At 37.8% G+C, this 9,219-nt stretch overlaps 1 non-coding gene across 1 annotated transcript; it reads left to right on the plus strand.

Moving 5' to 3' along the window:
- Positions 1-6,787: 6,787 nt before the first annotated feature.
- LOC124899028 lies at positions 6,788-6,893 on the plus strand. The gene has a single exon (XR_007056167.1). It is a non-coding gene; the product is annotated as a small nucleolar RNA R71 (small nucleolar RNA).
- Positions 6,894-9,219: the final 2,326 nt, after the last annotated feature.

Genomic DNA, 9,219 nt, shown 5'->3' on the forward strand with positions numbered 1-9,219 from the left:
ACTTTAAACTAAAGTAAAATGCGATAAATGCCAAAGAGGGCAAATTGAAATCCACAAAGTTACTAACTATTACAGACTAGTGTTCCTAATAGCTAGTACATGCAAAATCAACTAAACAAAAAATAAAATTGTTCAACCATAATAAAAGAAAGAAAATTGGAGCAGAATACAAACCCACCACCTCACACTTAAATAAAGTACTGTCCCAGTCTTCCAAATAAGCCTATGGTAGGGTGGTAGTATACTCCCTGATTAGTCAAATAGGACTGTGGCAGTCATATCCTCAGGAGTCCCATCCATATCATCACTATCATCATCAGCTCCCTCATCATCAGATTGGTCCTCTTCATCTGACTTCATGTCTGAATCCCTGTATCTGTGCTCTTCATCAGTTGGTACATCATCATCAACTGACTCAACAAAATCTGGGCCAATCCTCAACATAGTCCACAAGGTTACTAACTATTACAGACCAGTGTTTCGAATAGCTAGTACATGCAAAATCAACTAAATAGAAAATAAAATTGTTTAACCATAATAAAAGAACGAAAATTAGAGCAGAATACAAACCCACCACCCTACACTTAAATAAAGCACTGTCCCAGTGCTTCCAAATAATCCTATGGTAGGGTGGCAGTATACTTCTTTATCAATCAAATGGGACTATGGCAGTCATATCCTCAGGAGTCCCATTTATATCATCACTATCATCATCAGCTTCATTATTATCAGATTGGTCCTCTTCGTCCGACTTCATGTCTGAATCCCTGTATCTGTGCTCTTCATCAGTTGGTACATCATCATCAACTGACTTAACAAAATCCAGGCCAATCATCAACATAGTCCTAGAATGGTGGCTGAGTGGATAGTCAAGCTCTACAACATGGAGCGACTTTGGTGTAGTTGGTATGCCTCCCGTCTTTGAAATCATCATCATAAGACCATATAGCCTACCCAGAACCTTATCAGTCCTCGTCTGTCTCTCCAGCATGGTCGAAATTAGGCCAGATGCCCCAGATGTGCTTCTTGAAGTCGTTACATCCACAGGGCGAGTGATAATCTCGAGCTCATAATCTAGCTCTTCTTCATCCACCTGGCCCCTTCGCAAAAATCTAGTAACAAAACCTCCAAACCCAAAACTGCATCTCACCTGGGTACGCGCCATCTTTATCATAAAAAAAAACAAATTACCCACATTTATCTCCACATTAGAACACATTAGGGTATAGATTAAACATACCCTATCCCGAGTAACCTCCGTCATATGCTTGCCTTGAATCAAGGATGAATAAACAATACGACCCCATATCCTTGCTTCCTTGTTCATCTGAGTATAAGGGAATAAAGAGTGCAAACTTGTCACACGATGCCTAGTCCAACTAGATGAGGATCGTTGACCACATAACAAATGCCTGATATGCTTATACGGAGGAAAAACAACAAACTGCCTCAAGAAATTTGGGTTTGTTTCTGGTATACCCAACAAATCATTAATATCAGCAGCAGTGAATCGAACCACCTTCCCGCAAACCTTCAATAAATGTTCAGGATGACTAGGGTCCCAATTGACATAAAACTCTCTAACTAAGTACAAATTGCACTCAGTCGGCCGATAGAAGATGAAATTCATATTGACTTCCTCGATTCTCTATACCATGGATGAACATTATCTCATGAGGCAAGCGCGATCAATATATACCTCCAAGATATACTTGGAATCTGCATGTTTGGTATACCACTACTTCCCATCCTTGCGTACAACTTTGAATCCAAATTTTTGAACTTTCCCCCGCTGAAGTGGTGGGACCCTAGGCACCCTAGTCAGTTGACCCTCAGATGGTCTGCTCCTCTTCTTAGCAGGGGCCAAAGGTTCTGTCTTTGCCTTTGCTTTGCTTGGTTGTGGTTCCACTATTCACATATTATTTTTCAAACCTGATTGCTTTCCTCAATTGTGGTAATCTCCTCATTTTCACTTTAAAATTCCCTGCAATCTCAAATAAAAATAGCAAATATTGTAAGTAAAAGTGGGTTGCCTCCCACTCAGCACCTTACATTTGGTCATGGCACGACTCATCTTTTTATATTTTTCCTTTTTGTTTTGATTTTAAAAGCTAAAATTTAAACTACCTACAATATATATGTGGGTTTCTTCCCACATAGCACGTTATTTTACATCGTTGCATGACTCAGTTCATTATCACTCATCAACAAAAGCGATAGATTCCTTGTGGTTATTCGGATGATCCTTCCAATAATGCTTTTCACGCTGTCCATTTATAAGGAACTTCTCCTTCTTCTCTTTATTCCATAACTCCATATATCCATAGGGGGTCATACGCACCGCCTCAAAAGGTTCGGACCATTTCGATCAAAATTTACCCAAAAACAACTTAAGCCATGAATTAACCAACAACACAAGTTGTTCGGGTTTAAATTTCCTAATTTATTGGTATTCTCCTTGTAAATGTTGGAATTTTCATAGGCATGGAGTCTAAACTCATCAAGCTCATTAAGTTGCAATAACCTTCTTTCCCCTGCGGCAGTCATCTCAAAGTTCAGCTTCTTCACCACCCAATATGCTTGGTGTTCCAACTCTACAGGAATATGACATGCCTTACCATAGACCAAGAGATATGGAGATGTCCTAACAGGCATCTTGAACGCTGTTCGATATGCCCACAGTGCATCGTCTAGCTTTTCCGCCCAATCTTTTCTCTGCCCATTCACGATCTTCTAAAGTATTTGAGTAATCTCCCGATTGGATACCTCTACTTGTTCACTCGTTTGAGGATGGTATGGAGTGGCAAACTTGTGCCTAACACCATACTTAGCAAGAATATTCTTGAACCAGGTGTTGATAAAGTGCGTACCTCCATCACTAATAATTTCTCTTGGCGTACCAAATCTAGAAAATATGTTCTTTTTCACAAACTTCATCACCACTCTTGCATCATTAGTCAAACTCGCCATAGCTTTCACCCATTTAGAGACATAATCAACGGCTACAATAATGTACAGATTACCTTTAAAAGGTGGGAATGGGCCCATGAAATCGATCCCTCAAACATCAAAGACTTCTACTTCTAAAATATCGTTGAGGGGTATCTCATGATGCCTAGATATAGTACCCAACCTTTGACATTGATCACAAGTCTTTACAAAAGCCACTGCATCTCTAAATAGAGTCGGCCAAAAAAAACCTGATTATAACACTTTTCTTGCAGTCCTCTCACCCCTATTATGTCCACCATATGGAGATGAGCGGCAATCTTGTAACATCTTTGAAAATTCAGCCTCTGGGATACACCTACGAATCACTCCATCTGTACCCTACTTGAAAAGGTACGGTTCATCCCAAATATAAGAACGAGAATCATAGATTAATTTCTTCCTTTGTTGTGTGGTGGTTTCAGGAGGGTACACCTCACAAGATATCAAGTTCACAATGTCAGCATACCATGGGAACTCAACTGTATCTAATGACAACAACTTCTCATCAAGAAACTCTTCCTTGATACTCAGAAAATCATCCACAATATGGTCTCAATTTTCTAGCCGTGACAAGTGATCAGCAACTTAATTTTCATCTCCCTTTCTATCACACACCTCAAGATCAAATTCTTGAAGTAACAGAATGCACCTAATTAGTCGTGGCTTCACATCTTTTTTGTTCACAAGATACTTAATGGAAGCATGGTCTGTATGAACAATGACCTTGGTACCAACTAAGTAAGATCAAAACTTGTCGAATGCATACACCATGGCCAACATCTCTTTCTCTGTAACTGTGTAGTTAACTTGAGCATCATTCAGCACCTTGCTAGCATAGTAGATCGATCAAATATCTTCTTTTTTATTTGACCTAACACTTCTCCCACCACAATGTCACTAGCATCACACATTAGCTCAAAAGGTAACTCCCAATCTGGTGCAATCAAAATAGGTGCTTCCATCAATTTCTTCTTAAAATTTTTAAAAGCTTCATGGCAATCAACCCCGAACACGAACTTGGCTTCTTTCTCTAACAATTTGCACATGGGACTTGCAATCTTTGAGAAATCTTAAATGAATCATCTATAGAACACAACATGTCCCAAAAAACTCCGTATATCTTTGACTGTAACTGGATGAGGCAACTTTCCAATCACTTCAACCTTTGCTTTGTCCACTTCTATCCCTTTGCATGACACTTTATGGACTAAAAAAATTCTTTCTTTAACCATAAAATGGCACTTTTCCCAATTCAACACCAAGTTTGTTTCTTCGTATCGAGCTAAAACTTTGTCGAGATTTTGCAAACACTTTTCAAATGAATTACCATACACAGAGAAATCATTCGATAAATACCTCCACAAATTCTTCCACCATATCTAAAAATATTGCCATCATACATCTTTGAAATATAGCAGTGCATTGCATAAGCCAAAGGACATGTGTCTGAACGCATATGTACCGTATGGACAAGTGAACGTGGTTTTCTCTTGGTTTTCCGGTACTATGCTTATTTGATTGTAGCCAGAGTATCCATCCAGAAAACAATAATACTCTTGCCCCGCCAATCTATTCAGCATTTGGTCAATGAAGGGAATTGGATAGTGATCTTTACGAGTTACTTCATTCAACATTCGATAATCTATACATATTCTCCACCCGGCACTATACGTGTGGGAACTAACTCATTATCATCATTGGTCACTACTGTCATTCCTCTTTTCTTTGGTATACAGTGCACCGAACTCACTCATTTGCTATTAAAAATTGGGTAAACATTACCACTATCTAATCACTTGATCACTTCTTTTCTGAACACCTCCTTCATCACAGGATTTAACCTTCATTGTTGCTGCACTCTAGGTCTGTACACCTCTTTCATGTAAATATTATGCATGCAAAATGCTAGATTGATTCCTAAACTGTCAGACATGTGCCAACCAATCGCCTTCCTTCTTCTTTTGAGAATCGCTACAACTTTCTTTGTCTGTACATTTGATAATCCTGTAGACAAAATTACAGGAAAGGTATCTTGATTACCAAAAAAAACATATTGTAAATGAGGAGGCAGAACCTTAATTTCCAAGTTATGAGCTTCTTCGACTAAAGACCTGGGTGGTGGACCAATTGGTCTATTCAAAGGCTCGATCAACACTTTATTTGTCTCAATTATGGCCAAATTCATAACTTGGACCAATTTTAATATTTTCACATCTCCATAAAAATCATAATCCATCAAAGCTCACTTTAATGGATCATTAAACAAAAGAAACTGCCAATCTAAAGAAAGATCAATAACTGATATCGAAGATAACTCCTTATATATGGTTGGCAATTTCAATGCTCTGTACACATCAAAAACCTCTACTTTATCATACGCTCACATTGTCATTTTGCCAGCTGCCACATCAATAAGTGACTGTCCTGTTGCTAAAAAGGGTCATTCCAAAATAAATAGAACAACTAAATTAGCCTCAAAGTCAAGAATCACAAAATCCGCAGAAAGATTAAAGATGCCACTTGCACCAACACATCTTCAATAATACCATTTGGTCTAGCAAGTGACCTATCTGCCAACTTTAACACAATAATCGTCAGTTTGGGACTCCCAAGATCTATCTTCCATTACCTTGACGTGGACATGAGATTTATTCTACCTCCGAAGTCACACAATCCACATGCACAAATAGTTTGACCAAGGGTAATCTGCAAGTTGTAACTACCCGGATCCTTCAACTTCGTGAGCAATTTATTTTAAATTTTAGACGTGCACTCTTGAGTAAGTGAAACTGTAGCATACTCAGTCAACCAGTTCTTATTAGCAATAATATCCTTCAAGTATTTAGCATATTTCAGCACACTCTACAGAATGTCAACAAGAGGAAGGTTTACTTGGACTTATTTCAGAAGATCTAAAAACTTCTTAAAACTGGCTTTCTCTTGATCCTTTCTTGCCTTTTGAGGAAAGGGTAAGGGGATAATCTTCTTCTCCACATGAATATCTTCACATGCCTTTTTTTCCTTGACTTTCACTTCTGCATTCTCTTACAAACTATCATCAGTGACTACGGGATTATCCTATTCCTGAACCATCTCCTTAATTTGCAACCCACTCTTTGTTGTAACCATATTCACCTATTTAGGATTAGCCTCAGTGTCGCTAGGCAATGCTCTTTGTGGCCTTGTATTCTACAATCCTACAATTTGACCCAACTGCAACTCCAGATTTCTTGTAAGCATTTGTTGACTTTTCAACTCAAATGCAAACTGTGCCTGATTATTCTGAACTGATTGTGGATTTGGTTGCAAGGTCTCTTATACTGATTTGTATTCTGTGCCTAATTTCCACCCCATGAGAAATTATGGTGGTTTCTCTAATTCGGATTATACATACTGCCAAAATTCTTTTAACGCTGACAATTTGCATTCCCCATATAGTTGACTGAATCTAGATTAACAAAATGAACATACCTATTGAACAATATTTGTTCTGGCTGCTGGTTGTGTTGCACCAAACTTTAAGTTGTTGAGCTTAGTAGTCATATGGTTCTGCATTACTGCAATCTGTGCTTGTAATGCAGTAAACTGAGCAACCTCCAAAACCCCTACAACCTTCTTGGGAGCATTTCTTGAGTCTGCATGCCAATCAGGATTCCCTTATACAATTCTATTCAGCAAGGTATATAGTTCTTTATATGTTTTCTCCAAAGCTTGATCCCCTGCTGCTGAATCTAAGAGAATCTTTATATTAGACTCAAGACCTTCTATAAATGTATGCACCAAAACCTCATTCAATTGATAGTGATGAGGATAATTTCTGAGCATGCCCTTGAATCTCTCCCAAGCTTGGTAGAGATTTTCTCCATCTTTCTATCTGAAACTCATATCTCACTCCTCAATCGTGCAGTCTTCTGGGATGGAAAAAATTGAATGAGGAACCTCCGAGCACAATCTTCCCATGAAGTGATAGAGTGATGTGGTTCAGCATGTAACCATCTCTTTGTTTCCCCCATTAGAGAAAAGTGGAAGAGTGTCAATCTGATATAATCATCATTCACATCTTCAGGAATATATGTATCTCTTATTTCCAGGAATATCTGTAAGTGATGCTGAAGATTCTCGTGTGAAATTCCGTGAAATTCCCTCGCAGATTTCACCAATTGCACTATATTTTGTTTTAATTCCCACCTACCTCCGTGTTCAGGCTTTCGAATGCTGTTAGTCATATGGTTCGTAAGTGGGATTGCCACCTCACGAACAGGTTTTATGGCTGGTTGAACAGGAACAACTGGAATAGCAGGAGTTGGAACATTTTCCACATTTGGATCAGCAATAATTTGATCTCATATTTAAGCCATCAGTCCTTGTTGAATGTAGTATTGATCTCTTTGCCTCTGATGAAAAATTACTTTTGGTTCTGCAAAGGGCTCTACTAACTCTTTATCCCTAGCCAGTCCAATGTTCAGCTAAACCTGCAAAAATTCAGCCGCTAAGATCAAACTGTTAACACTTAAACTTATTATCTTAAACCAAAAATTAAGCAAATTACTAATTCTATTTGATCCCCGGCAACAACGCCAAAAACTTATTGCGTCTTTACACACACGCAAGTGTACGCGATCGTGCAACTAATATAATGACTTAGATAGTCAGATATAGATCCCACAAGGATAAATAAACTAGAAATTTATTCAATCTTTAGTTTAAGATAGTTGGGTTTTATGTGCTTGAAGGTATCAAGATAATTTTGATTTTGTAAATAAAATATAAATTACTTAATAAGAAATAATTAGTAACGACTAGAGCAAAGAAAGCAACGGTTGTAATCAATAATGAGGATGATTCTGCGGTTGAGGTATTTCAAACAATCATACAATTCTCTATTCTCTTCACAGTCTAATTGATTATCGGGTTGATGATTCGCAAGGTTTATGCAATGATCTTGGTCTCCCGACCTCAAATCTTTTATCTATTGAATGTTGTAGATACATCTCCCGCAGAGATACAACAATTCTTCTAGATTCATGAAGTTGCCTTCTTACAAGTGAATCAAGCAAGGCTTCTAGGTATATCCCTATCCTAGATGCTAATTCAAATCCCTTATTTCATAAAAGAATAAGAACCTTGCTCGCTAATTTCTTCGTTCTGTCCTATGATTCTCCTCCCGGATTCACATAAGAATATAAATTTATTCTAATGGTAGCCAATCATTAAAATAGTAAGCTCAAGAAATTAAGAACAACCCAGATGATAATCCAAAAAGAAACTATGAGTAATAATATTAAAGAGTAATCATGTTCTTAGCCTCAACCCTAGAAATAGGGTGTTTAGCTACTCATATTTGAATTCATCATCCAGAATAAGTAATAAATCATACCCTAAACAAGTCTTGAAGTACAGAAATTTAAAAGAATATTTAAGAACCCTAAAAGAGAGAAATTTTTGCTTTTCCGCCGCTACTATGCTTGACAAAAGTCCCCTAAAATTATCTTGAATTTTTCCTTTTGTAGCTAGGATAAAACACTTAAAATATTCCCAATTTTTATACCCGGCGCGTTGCGCCATGCCTTCAATTGCTATTTTTTATTAAAATCTGGGCAATCGCGGAGCTCAAGTATTCCTTGACAATTATAAAATGCACCCTCACCGTGACGTGCCACAATCGTGATGAGCCACTGGATTGGGACAATTGTGAAATATTCATCCTCCACGATGCACTAAACTTTCAAGTAGAAATATCTGATAAGTGGAAATGCTCCACGACGTGGTGGTTTCGCGGACCTTCACTGGAATTTGACCATTGCTATTTTGTTGGTCAGCGCGACGTGGAGTGTCTTCAAAGAGGATTTCTATTTTCCAGCTTCCATTTTTTAACTTTATTTCACCCCCTTGCATTCCTTCAATCCTTCCATATCCTCATTGTATCCAAATGCGCACAATTCTTAATGATTTTTAACCTGAAAGTACTAATCATATCCATTAGACACGAAACGGAATAAAATCTATATTATACTTAAGAATTAATACAAAAATTCTTGAATTAAGTCTAAATCTGGGTGCATATTGGTGCTTTGAGCATATAAATATGCCCATGATCAGCATGGTGTTGGTATTGTGTTCATCTTGACCCGAGTCGTTGATCGATTTCTCTAAGTTAGAATGAGTTCTCATTAACTTAATGTTAAGATTAATAGTACCTAAATTGATTTAGGTGGAACTAGGGATGAA

This window comes from Capsicum annuum, chromosome 5 (assembly GCF_002878395.1).
Source record: "Capsicum annuum cultivar UCD-10X-F1 chromosome 5, UCD10Xv1.1, whole genome shotgun sequence".
In the NCBI taxonomy this organism is placed as follows: domain Eukaryota; kingdom Viridiplantae; phylum Streptophyta; class Magnoliopsida; order Solanales; family Solanaceae; genus Capsicum; species Capsicum annuum.